General features: G+C 39.8%; 1 protein-coding gene across 1 annotated transcript in view; it reads left to right on the top strand.

Annotated features, from left to right (window-relative positions):
• The window catches only part of LOC119653827 (1-acyl-sn-glycerol-3-phosphate acyltransferase beta), a 79364-nt gene that overhangs the window by 37070 nt on the left and 28295 nt on the right, over positions 1-13999 (top strand). The gene's annotated exons all lie outside the window — the stretch shown is intronic.

A 13999-nucleotide genomic window follows, 5' to 3' on the forward strand; every position in this document is an offset into this window, starting at 1 on the left:
TCCATCCAGTAGTATTTTTTTATTCATTAAAGAAACATTAAAAGAACACCAAAATTCACAAAAAAAAGTTTAACTCGTCACCAAAAATTTAGCTTTTAATATTTTTTAATAATCCTAGTTCGCGGACTATAGTTAAGTCTGTACATTAAAATGCGGTTTACTTTTTTCTTTAAGATGATCACAGTGCCCTCTAGCGTGGCAGCAGAAAAGAACATTTTTTTGGAGATGGTGTATAAATTGCTCTGTATTCCAATAACCAACTATGCGATCGAGCTGGAAAAATTACTATGCACGCCCAAGATATTAACAAATCTATCGTATTTGTATCTTTATCCAGTCCTTCATAAAAAATTTCTAAAAAAACGGCCTTCACAAGGCACGACTCCCTTAAGGGGAAGTCGCATTGCACCCTTAAAGAACTATTGTGCTCCTTTTAATGGTTATAGTAATACCTATTTAATATAATCAAGCAAGCCTATAACCTTTAGCAATTTTAGTATATTCGCTACTTCCATGTCTTTCAACATTGCATCTGGTATTAAGTATTCTCCCAGGTACCTCGCCCTACTTTGCACAAATGCCTCACATTGTCCCAGAATGTGTATAGAGGTTTCATCGCACTCCGCACAGAACCTGCAGGCAGCGTCCGTAGATATCCCTACCTTGGGTGATAATTTAGCCGGAAGTGACCAGTCAGGTTCCAGTATACTTCCCTCAATCGTTCCTCTTCATTTTTTAATGTCATAGCCATGAACTCGTTTTCGATTCCACAGAAGCTTTCTGGCCCATGTAAAGGTACACCTGCTCCCTTCTTGGCTACTTCGTCTACTGCCTCATTACCTTTCAATCCAACCTAGGGAGAGTATCCAGACCTTGTTAAACGAACCGATCGTATTCAATCTCTCAAGGCATTCCCGCACCAGTTTAGTGTTCACCTGGTTAGACTTAAGTGTCTTGATCGCTGCTTGCCTGGCACATCTGTCTATGGCGTATATTTCCGCCTGGAATATGCTAGTGTTCTCTAGTCTCTATAGTCCAAGTACATTTTCGTTGGACCAATGACCCCGGCACCCGCTCCGTCCGCTGTGAGGGACGTCAGTGTACCAAGTAATCAGTTGCTGGTTTAAGCCATATGTCACAGCCATGCTCTCCCAGTTTGCCCTGTTATGCAACGTGTTTCAAAATTCTTATCGAAGTGAAACCTTATTGTCATGTTATCCATTGGTATCAATAATTCGGGATAACGTTCAGAAAGAATATCAATCCTCCTTCGATTTAGGTAGCTCCCCGCTTCAATGATACTCCCGACGATCCTGGATATTGCTCTCCTTGTCTGCATCCCAGAAGGACCTCAAGGGGATTAAAACAATGTCGTCCGCGTAACTCTGGACTTGCATTCCAGTGTTTGTTAGCACGTCCAGGAGTTCGTCCACTACCATATTCCACATAAGCGGCCATAGTGCCTCGCCCTGTAGACAACTTTGAGTAGTATTCACGAACCGAGGTATTTAAATCGCTCAATTCTGGGCAGATCACTGCCGCTGACAGTGATTGTACCTGTTTCATGGGGATCGGTCGTCAAAAATTCAGTTTTGTTTAAATTCAATCTGAGACCGTGTTGCATGAGGCGATCATTCCATTTTTGGACAAGTTGCTCGAGATAATTTTTGCTATCAGATGCTAGGAAAACATCATCTGCATAAAGCAGTGTGTAGGGCGCTGGACGTTGGATATCCCGTGTGACGGTGTCCATAACAAGAACAAACAGGAGTGGTGAGAGGGGGCTTCATTGATGAATACCAACAAAAACGCGAAACGATTTTGATACACCCGCCATACTTCGAACTTTACTTTTCGGATCGTGGTAGAGCAATTGAACCCAGCGCACGAGTTCTTCTGGTACTAAGTGTTGTCGTAAAGCATACCAGATGAGTTCGTATAGCACACGGTCAAACGCTTTCTTTAGATCCAGAAATGCAATGTAAAGAGGGCGATGCTTCTCACGGTGTTTCTCCATGAGTAACCGTGCAGCGTGTATTGCATCAGTGGTTGCGTAGTTCTTGTCAAATCCGGCTTGACTCACGGTTATTTCAACGATTTCGAGAATACGGTTGTCAAGAATGTCAAAGTGACAAAATCGGACGGTAATTTGAACATTCTAGTGGACTACATTTCTTTTTCCATATTAGAACTGTGGTATTTTCTTGCCAGTCAGATGGTGTTCTTCCTTCCTGAATAACCCGATTAAAGAATTCACTGAGCCACAGTGTTGGGTCCCAACTCTTCGCTTTCCAGAGTTCAGATGCGATGTCGTCAGGTCCTGTAGCTTTCCCCGGTGGCTTAATTCGCAGGACGGCAATCAACGGCCGATGTTGAGGTGCCATGACCTCATCGGGAACGGCTTTGCAATCATTGACAGTGGCCAAATGTTGGCGTCTTTGAGAATATAGTCGATTTGCGTTTTACTGTTCGCACTATAAAATGTAGGAAGATGAAACAATCGTTTGATGAACCATGTATTCATAAGTACAAGGTCATGGGTGTCCGCAAAATCGATTATACGCTCGCTACCATCATTGCGTGCTCCTAACCCCTTTCCCCTATGGCACCTGTTAACGTCTGTCTCTTCGCCCACATGACCATTAAGGTCACCGGCAATGATGGTACAGCCGTCAGCAGGCACGTGATAAGTCTTTTCATGGAGAAGTTGCCAGAAAGCATTTTTCTCGGCATCAAATCGACCTGTCTGTGGTGCGTTCGAGGTGAAGAAGTGAATAGTGCGATCAGCTGATATAATGGTGAGCTTCATCAGCGGGTGTCCGGATAGCTGAGTGGTTAGAGCGCAAGGCTGTCGTATGATGATCACATTGCCTCCTAGTGTACCGTAACGGTCTTGAATGAAGTGCTCTAACACACTTCAAGGCCCTGATCCAACATGGATTGTAGCGCCAACGATTATTATTATTATTCATCAGCGGATCATCAAATTGTTCGACTTCTTTAATGGCATCACGGAAACTCTCTGAGATGGCAATGCCAACACTGTATTGAATGTGTGGACTACCAAAATAGAGAAGTTTATAGTCATTTTTACCACGTTCGCTTTCAATGTCGCAGGTTTTGGCACCAGACCATCGGGTTTCTTGCGAAGCGCAAATATCAATACGCTTTTTCCGAGAGACTCTTGCGAGTTCCCCGGTCTTTCCAGTTAGGGTGCCAACATTTAGCGTGCAGACACGTATTTGTTTTGTTCGAACTAACTTGCTTACGTCCTGATGTTGTCCATACCTCAAGAATTTCCGCAGTTCATACAGGTGTCATCCTGTAGGCCCATAAGTCCTGTTACCTATCCTCTCAATGGTGTTCGGAAACTGCTTGTGTAAAAAATCACACTATGTCTAGTGGAAAACAAAGCGTTTCCTTACCACCAGTTTCTCTTTCGGGAGAAGCTCGGTACAATCGAGAAACTTCACAGAATCGTCTCTGAGATAAAGAGTGCAATGGAGGATAGGAACTATAAACTCAGTGGTCTTCTTGGGCGTGGCCGAAGCTTTCAACAAAGTGTGACACGAAATAAATCAGAAGAATTTTGGAATCTTTTCTCTTGTTACGCAAGAGTTCCCCCGAGGCAACGTCCTAGGACCGACACTCTACCTTGATAGAGTGATAGGTCTCATTGCGTTTGCTCTGGAGACGGCACTAGCGGTGTACCGATCAAGAAATGACAGTTCATCAGAAAAGTGAAATCTACGAGATCTGGGTTCAGAACGCACAGCTGTCTTGAGTTCAGATACACTTCGACTTGAAAGAGACGAATAGTGAACTCCTTAAACGTTAATTGAAGCTCGACAGAAATGCAGTATAAGTGGCTTTGTAGTTGATCTGCCAAATTCCTCCGAAATTATTCTGTTCGATCACAGTTTACAGTATATTTTGGGCCCCATTTACTTAGGCTAATTTTTGCATTATCTAAAAGATCAAGTCATTGCGGGCTGCTTCAGGTGCCTCAATTGAGTCAGTTAATGTTACGTACTTATCGATGAATGAGGGAGCAATAAAATCGCAGTACGTCTTCAAGCAATGAAGCGCTATTCGACGTTGGTCTTAAAGTCATTACATCTCTTCCTATTGGTCGTGAAGTGTCCAGCAGAGAACTGGTCCACCAGAGTTAGAAGCCTTAACCGAACCAGCTCTTCAATTTCCCAAAAACGCGCTCTTGCGGCGGAAGTTCATGACCGAAGGTGAAATGATGTAACTATGATGTCCGCTGAACTCTATCGGAGCTTGCAAAACCGAGCAACAACCAACCGAAGAGCGTCGACAGCATAGGTCCTTCCTATACATAGGTTTCCGTGATTATCATCTTTATAGGAGGGTGCATCTTTAGATGTGAATTTGCACATTAGTAATAATCGTGCTCAATATCAAAACCAACTTAATTTTTCACGGTTCATTACGGCATGGTATTATCTCATTAAGGGGGTATAGTGACACTTACGTTTATCACCTGCTTTTTCAACCTCCACTATCTCGATACAGCCAGTGGACAGAAGTAAAATTAATACATCTATTACAGCCTACTCTTCTATAAAATTAGAGGATTAAAGTATAAATTACCCACCTGATGCCTCGTTGGTTGTATGCATCAGCATTTTCCAATAGACTAAACATGTAACAATGCATAACATGTTTGACTGAAGTGTATCACCGTTTCTGACGTTTAGGGTTGAACTGACGTGGAACGCATGCTCGTCTGAATACCATATCCATCTAATTCCATACAGAACTGCATCGCGTGTGGAACAGATAACGCAAAATACGACAGAAGATTATTATTGAATATAAATCAATACGACCTCAACATTTTATCCATGGAATGGCCTCTTAAATCAATAGAGGAAATTGAAAATGTGCCTGATCCAAATCGATAAAACTACAGAAAAGATATATGTATCTTACAATCACTCGGCCGTACTATGGATTCTTTGTTGAGGGATCATATTTGCTGGTTGTTTATTCAGTACATTGATATAATAATTGATATTCAATTGACGCACAATTTTGTTTATTTCACGAAAAATTTTCAGTCGTTACAAATTCAAAATACTTGAACCGTAAAATTGGGATCGTACGTGACATCTAGGCACTGAATAGTGTGCACTTAGTCATAATGTATGCTTTCAAAATGATAATTAATCATGTTAATGTGGCGAGAATACTGATATTTGGAAAGTAAAAGTGTTTTTGAAAAACATGTGCCATAAATTTATTATTGGAGGATTGACGGAAACTCAATAGTAAATCAGAGCAAAGCAACTTGATAGTAGTATTTATGAAGGACCTCTGTAAAGTTGGCATTGATAGTATGATTGAATGTAAATCACGTTTTCATATAAGTCATATGCCCTTTTAATACTCGAAAAAGAAGACGGTGCGCTGGTCGATTCTGTTGAGAGTCAGTCTCTCGGTCGAATACTGGTTTGCTATGGATGTTTGTGTTGTCCCGCAACTGTAGGCTTACCACTTCAATGGCATTAAGTATGATGATAAAGGCAAGAAGACAAGTAGAACTGGGCTACCACAGCATTGAATTGTATTTTTTATGAGCAGTCATCAAGCCTAGGGGTTGCAACCCTCAAGAAAAAAAAAATGTCGACAGTATTTACCTACTTTTAAGGAACACAAAGAGGCTCTATGCAATGAAAATATAAAACTATATTGCCTTCAATGGGTTTGACCATCTACCAGTAGAAGCTGACTTCTTCAGAGCTCCATTGAATCTGATCTAGAGAAGCTAGAGTAGTTCTGTAGCAAACATGATTGACATACGTATGTCGTCCCGTTCGGGTAGTTCCGAGAGTAATTATAATTTTCTTGTTTCCTTATTAAAATGTCAGGTGTCCAAAAAAATGTGAACTATTGTCCAGACATACTGATTAGGTGCCTTTTATCTGCCCTGGGACTAGCATGGCTGCAAGTTGTAGTTAAATGAATAACTTTCGTTCTGGCATGAGTGGTTCTATGTCCGCCATCTACTTAAGGGGGTCATCCAGTGTGAAGGGCGTTTTTATCGCTTTGCTTAAGAAATTTTTTGTGAAGAGCTGGATAAAGGTACAAATGCGAATTTTTCACCCTATTATTAGAATCGAGTCGATGTCTGTCTGTCTGTCACTCCCGATTTATTCGAAAACGGCTGGACCGATTGTCACGAAAATTGGTAAGAGGGTGTGATCTGTTGTTCCCTTTACATTCAGCAAGTGGCGTCATTTTTTGTTCAGTTTAAGGGGGGCTCCCCATACATGTGAATGAAGGGTGCAACATTTTTTTTATTAAATGTGGGCATCAAATGAAAGAGGTTAAATTAGTACTTTTCGAAACTGGTTTCATATTTGATATCAGATGAAACGTAGTATATTTCCACATTTTACCCGGCAACCCCCTCATGTCCATCCCAGAAGTACAAAATGCAGAACATGGGTGTAAGGGATAACATAATGTACAATTTGTTCAAGTTTGAAGAAAATCGTGTGAATTTCGTGTATTTTACAACGTGTATGACGTCACCATCATTTATCAATTCGTCAATACCACAACGAAGTGAGTTCATATGAATGAGATCACAAGAAATTATTTTGTTTTAGTTTGTAAGGTTTTGTTTTGCAAACAAAACCTTATTAAAATCGGTTCAGCCTGTCTGTCTGTCACACACACTTTTCTCAGAAATGGCTGTACCGATTGACACGAAATTTGGGGAGAAGGTGGGAACTGTGAACGCCCAGACATGCAGTGAGTAATATCCTTCTACGTTGAGATTAGAGGAGGGGGGGGGGGGTCCCCATAAATCCAAAAGGGGGTGGTAAATTTTTTTCCACAGAATATAATCATGTTGGGTATCAAATGAAAGGTTTCGATTAGTAAATTAGTAAAACCCCCCTTAAGTTTATCCTAGGATTACAAAAGTTTGTAGTAGTATAGAATATAATATAAAGCATGTTATCTCCAAGTTTCATCAAAATCGTACTATTATAATACTAACAAAGTTACACTAACTCAAAATTGACTTTACCGTGAAAAATTTACTACAACTAAATATCAATATCACACAAAAGTGAGTAGTCTGACATGCTCAACGCATGTACATAACAGGCTACGTACAAATGGGATAGAAGCAAACAAAACCTTTCATACCTGAAGCGCCGAGCTTCCGGTTTCCCGACTTGTTTAGTCATTTGTATATGAATGTCAATTACGGCGATCACTAAAGAGCGCTCTAGTAACAAATCCCATATCGGTTGTGTTACTTTCTTGACTCTTGGCTTCATGGCTTACCAACTGGTCGAAGGGACATTCCTTTGGATGAAAAAGTTTTATGGTGACTCTTGGTTTCGATCAGGGCAGACGTTTCTTTGCCTCTGCCTGGCGGAGGTTAGGCTACTATTTTCTTTAAGAATATAGTTGTCCTGACCCTGCTATCTAGTTAGTGGTGAGCCGCACTAATTCTATGGAGCAACTCACACTTTCGTCATAGTGCACGGGCTACTCGTTTTCTTGAGCAAATATCCAATGTACAAAAAAAGTTATAGGCGTCACTGTGGATTTCAATCGCAGGACACACGCTGCCTTGTCTTTGCCCTGAAAACGACTATGGATATTATTGACTCCGTATTTATCAATTAAAAAACCCGACAAGGGTATAATTCATGTTGACCGGAACCGCCTGTTTACAACCGTGGCACTAATTTTTAAGGGGTCCGTGCACTCTGAGGAAGGAGTGGATTGCTCCTAAGACCTGCTATGAAGTAGTTGACCTCAGGACCACTACATTCTCAAATCGAACAATTCCAGTAGTTATTAGCATTTGTAGTATTTTTAAGGTTTTGTGTAAAACAAAACCTTATTAAAATCGATTCAATGTCTGTCTGTTACACGCATTTTTCTCCAAAACGGCTAAACCGATCCGAACGAAATTTGGTGGACAGATGGGAACTATGAAATCCCACGCATACAGTGAGTGGCATAAATTTAGGTGGAGTTTAAAGGGGGGCTCCCCATACATGCAAAGGGGGGATTCAAAAATTTTTTTCACCGGATATAGTTGTGTAGGGTATCAAATGAAAGGTCTCGATTGGTACTTTCCGAAACTGATATTAGTTTTGGCATAAATTGCAAAGTGCGTGAGTAATGAGTCAAAATGTACGCAATTGAAGTGAGACAGGACTCATTTTCGGAAACTACCCAACCTAAAAATCCGGAAAAAATCGGAGTGGTGCGCCTAGATGAAATCTAGGCCTCAAAATATGTCCCATTCCGATATTTGCGCAAATAAACTTACTAATAGTATATTACTACTTTTTAGAAATTTACTGGAAAGCCCCCCTTAGAATCATCCTAGCACTTCCGAATTTTGTACCAGCATAGAGGACAATATTTCGTATATACATGCAAAATTTCGTAGAAATCTGGCAATTAACGCCAAAGTTATAGCAGTTCAAACTTAGCAAGTTCGCGCGAATTTACCGCTTCCAAAGCCATGCAAATCAGATGCTGACGTCATAATTACCCGGAATAATTGACATTCGCGTGAAATATTAAAGTCGCATTTATGAAGAATCTACTTATCTGCAGCACTTTTTAAGATTTTGTGCAAAACACTTATGTGAAATCTAATCTTCGAGAGATGTCCTATTCCGGTATCTGCTCAAAAAATTTACTAATAGTATATCATCAACTTTTAGAAATTGACTAAAAAACTCCCCTTATGTTACTCCTAAGTGTACTAAATTTTGCACCGATATAGACAGCCTCGTGCATACACATGCCAAGTTTCATGAAAATCCAACTATTATTGGGAAAGTTATAGCAGTTCAAACTTATCAATTTCGTGCTAATTAACAGTATCCTAAGCCATACAAATAAGATGCTGACGTCATAATTAACGAGAATAATTGAAATTCGAGTAAAATATTAAAATTCCATTCAAGAAGAATCTAATTCTCCCTAGCGCTTTTTTATATTTGATGTTGGTTAAATTGTTGGCATTTGCTAATAATATTAAACTCAGAGTGTGAAGCGTATGAGGTTGACTATTTCAATACAGGGCTTTCCATCAAATGATTTATTTAAATTACTTTCTAAAAAATAGATGCCAATCGAATTTTTAACTATGTGACACGGAACTGTCAGGCTCACCGCTCCTCACATCTTCTTCTTTTTCTTCAGCCTTCAGTTGACAAGCGGGGTCGGCTCGTCGTGATCGGTTTCGTCATTTTATTTTATCAAATGCCTGATCAGGATGTAATCGCGAGACCTTCAAATCCCCATCCAATGTATCATGCGGCCATTGTTTTGGTCGGCTTTTTGGTTGCTTACCATTGACTTCGATGTTCTCTCCAATACTGGTTGTTGAATTCTCGTTAGCGTGAATTACGTGACCAAAACGCCTCTCTTGCAGTTTTTCCACGATCGGTGCAAACCCATATCGATCGCGGATATTCTCATTTCAGACGTGATCAAAACGTGTCACGCTACCAGTGCAATGCAACTATAGAGAGCGACAGACGGACGACATTGCAGTAAATTTTAGATTTGGGACGTGCGCTGATACGTCGATCACAAAGAACACCAGTTGCGGAATGTCACTTTATCCAGGTGGCGTTAATGCTTGAAACACTTCAGTACGCAGTTCTCCATTGGCTGATAGCATTGACTCGAGATATTTAAATCGCTCAGTTCTTTCAATGGCAGTAATCTGCCCCTCCAGATATTTAAATCGCTGAGTTCTGGCAATGGTGGTAACCTGCCCAGAACTGAGCGATTTAAATATCTCGGGTCAATGCTATAAGCCAATGGAGAACTACGTTATGCTCCTCACATAGGGAAACACAAAACCTTTTATACCTGAAGCGTCAAGCTTCCGGTTTCCCGACTTGTTTAAGAACTCATCTTGACTTGAAGCAGGAATCTGACACTCAATAATGCCTACATTGGTTTCAAATTAAAACAAGTCGGGAAACCGGAAGCTAGGCGCTTCAGGTACGAAAGGTTTTGTGTATTTGTGTGTATTACGTAGCACGTAATATATCCATCTATATATTGTGTGAGAGTATCCACTTTCGGGTGATATTGACATTCATAGTCATCAATTTCCAAAGAAGCAACAACTTTGAGGTGTTATAACTTTGTTAGTAATAGTGCGATTTCCACCAAACTTGGTAAGATCATGCTCCATAGCCTACATCACTGTAAAATTTCATGGTGCTAGGATGAACTTAAGGGGGGTTTCCAGCCAATTACAAAAAATTATAGTAATATACTATTATTAACTTTATTTTAACAGATATCGGTATGGAAGGTATTTCGGAACCCAGGCAACATATAGTGGCAGCCTCCTGATTCTTTTTCAGATTTTTCGGTTTGATAGTTTCTGAGAATGGCCCCCTTAAAGAAGTGATCACTTTGAACCCCCCGCACTCCCCACCTTTCCAACAAATGTCAAAACTAAGATTGGCTTTGAAAAGTACTAATCACGACCTTTAATTTGATACCCCACATGACTATATTTGATAAAAAAAAATTTACACCCCCCTTTTGCATGTATAGGGATCCCCCCCCCCCTTAAATTCAACGTAAAAGAATGTAATTCACTGTATGTTTGAGCGTTCACAGTTCCACCTTTCCACCAAATTTGGTGTCAATCGCTATAACTGTCTCCGAGAAAAATGCGTGTGACGGACAGACAGACAGTAAACCGATTTTAATAAGGTTTTGTGTTTACACAAAACCTTAAAAAACGAAACTCGAACCTAACCTCCACAAATTGCTCAGCATTTAGCAAAGAGTACTTTTGTCAGTATCCTCGAAACAGGCTCTTGAACAGAAAATCAGTAGTGAAGGCTATGAGCTTCAGCCCCTTCAAATTGAAAGAATCAACACTACCGGATAGCCTTTCTGAGACCGGCTCGAGGCAAAACAGATGAGGACCAAGATGATGATTTAAGTTTTGAGGTCTTTCACGTATTGAACTATTCCAAATCTTCCGATGACTTACTTCAACGAATTTCTAATCCAACTTGATGTGGTACCGCCTTGATATCTTGAATTATGGAGCTCAGGATCATAAGCTGCCTCCCTTCGTCTGTGTCTATGATGCTTGCAGGGGACGCCTGCTGACTTTTGCCCTGGAAATAGCAGGTATGTTTCCAGACTTGCATTGTGCAATGTGTTCAGTAATCGTAAAAGGGCATATGTACGCCGGGGGGATGCTTTTTCCAAAGGCGAATTCGCAACGTGCTTTGCTGAACGAAAAGTACGGTTGATAAATAACACTTAGTATCTGCTCTCAGATTAAGACTGATATGAGCGCGTATAGCAGCCAATAGTGAGCGATTCCTTCTCTATGAGGCGGGGAATACAACACTGTGTATATATAGTAAATGCCACATTAGCTCAAAAATGCGTTGTAAGCCAAATCTAAAATGTGCTCCATCGGTAGTCGTTATCGATTCTAGGATTCCGAACAAGGATTCTTTTGTACAAACATTAACCTCGAGAGAGTGGAACACCACTATTGCATCAATGTTTCCAACGTGCGATCTAGGCTATAGGCCGATCAGATTGAAGCGTTGAAATAGCCGAAGCGTTTGGTAGGGAGCTTTTGATGTCTTGCATTTTTCACAGTTACGTACCTGGAAATTAGGCCAATAGAACCACAAACGTATCCAATTCAAGCTTAAATCAATCCCCATGAACACCCAAGGGGTGATCGTCGTATAAAGCATTCCATCCAAATGTTAGTATTCCCAGCATCATTCCAGTAGCATCCCCAGAAAACAACTAAGATTATCAATGGCAATTCGTAAAAGTCGCAATAATTCTAGGAAATTACTGCTATTGCTACTTAATAGTAACTAAATGTTTTTCTGGATAACCCAATCAGTTTCCACCCGCCTACTTTTAACAATGCTCAATAAATTATACGCGAAAAATCACCTTCAATTTGGGAGACCAAGGGTATTGCTCACAACCTTGATTTTTAAAAACATCGTATAATACATACATATCTCTAACGATAATTAGTTATCAAATTCATGTTACGTTTTTTGTTGAAACGTAGAAATGATAGTTGGTTATCCAAATGATATTGACGGGCAAGAGTGCCAAAGTTCATTTGATAAGGCTTAATAGGTGGAATTAATTTGATTCATATTCATCAAATTTGCAAGTAATCTAGATGGAAATACAACCAAGATTTATCAAGCATTAAATACAATAGACGTTTGTAAATCTACTGATCGCTACTTGGAAAGATATTTTTTTCAAGATTTCACAATTGCATTGTGATCGCGATTGCATTCAAGGTTAACAATAGAACTTCAGGCCTAGTAATATTAGCATTTTATTATTGATTTGAATACTTTATTGAATGCAAACAGTGTTCAATGGTCTAACAAAGAAAGATGAAAAAAGGCAGATGCAAACCATTCATGAGAATATTCAAATTTGGAGAGATTGCGTGCAGTTAAATACTGAAAACCGTGCATTCAATTGAAGTCAAGTCTAAAAAACTGAACCACAAACAAGAAAGAGTTATAATATCTATTTAGAGAATGTTCTGAATTATGCACCTATATAAGATTCTGATGTTCAATTTTATTTTATTTTTATTTTTAAAATCATTTTTATTTTTAAGAAATAAGTAACAATAGTATATAGATTGGAAAAATGAACAATAAAAAACAATCCTTTAAAATAACAAAAATAACTTAAATCTAATGGCCACTGTGGGCTCTCAAAGTTTTCGAATAACAATTTACAGACAGAGAGAACAGTAAGAAATAAAAATCTAATTTTACAATAAGTTGTCGGGAAATGGTCAAAAACCCGACAGAATTCACTTGGCCTTAGTGGCAAATAAAGAAATATAAAAGTAATAAGAAATATTTGATCGCTTCAAAAAATACATTTCACTTAAATTATTGTTCTTAAAACTATCATAATTATATATTTTATATTATACATTTTTTCTTTTTTTTTACAATATTATCCATACAAAAAAAAAACAAAGAATAATAACGTATGTATTTATAAGTTACAGCTGGAGACAAAATCAGCACCCGTTCAATATGTACATATTTACAAAGCCCCACCAAGAAACAAATGGCAGAACTGAGCACGGCCACCGCTAACCGGCATCCCGCAGCCACCAGTACCAAGATTTCTCTTTTTCATCCCGCTTAATATCAATTGCTCTCGCTCTGGAGTATCTCCAGTCGAATCCTGGAGCCCCCACTGTCAAATTCGGGGGGTATTCTATCCTTTTGTCCGTGGCCCGTCTATGTATATGATACATAACCGGATCACCGGCAGAATCAAGAATTAGACCATTCCTGTCAAGATACACGAACGCTTCGGGAGGAATGAAGCCTGTCGTGAGAGTTTTCTCGAAATACCCATCATTTGGGTAGAACGGCTGCGAAACCCAAGGGTTCTCACCATGCGAAGCAGATCGCACTATATGATTCCGAATCAATCTGACGATAACTGTGTCGATTCTTGGCACAGCAGCAGCTGCATACATCACTTCATTAGTTATATAGTGCTCATAGTTTGACGAAGCAGTCCTATTAAGCCCCGTGCAAGCACGCAGACATTTCCTTTCAAAGATCCTTATTTTCTCCATTTGGCTAGCACTCAAATTAAACCAGATAGCACACCCGTAGGTGAGCACCGGTCTAACCAAAGTAAGATAGCAAATAATCTTAACCTTCCGGCTAAGATGTGGAGCATAAAAGAGTCTTCGAAGAGACATGAATGCCTTGCGAGCGCTTTCTAGCGCGACTTTAACGTGCTCGTTAAATTGGAGACGCTCGTCAAGACGCACACCCAGGTATCTAACGCACTTCTTATGAGGAATGCGCTCAGAACTATCCTCGTTCGCGACAATGTGGAAATCTCTCCAATTCCTTTTCAAGTTCCTACTGGCATACGCCAAGGAATTTCG

This window comes from Hermetia illucens, chromosome 4 (genome assembly GCF_905115235.1).
Source record: "Hermetia illucens chromosome 4, iHerIll2.2.curated.20191125, whole genome shotgun sequence".
Classification (NCBI taxonomy): domain Eukaryota; kingdom Metazoa; phylum Arthropoda; class Insecta; order Diptera; family Stratiomyidae; genus Hermetia; species Hermetia illucens.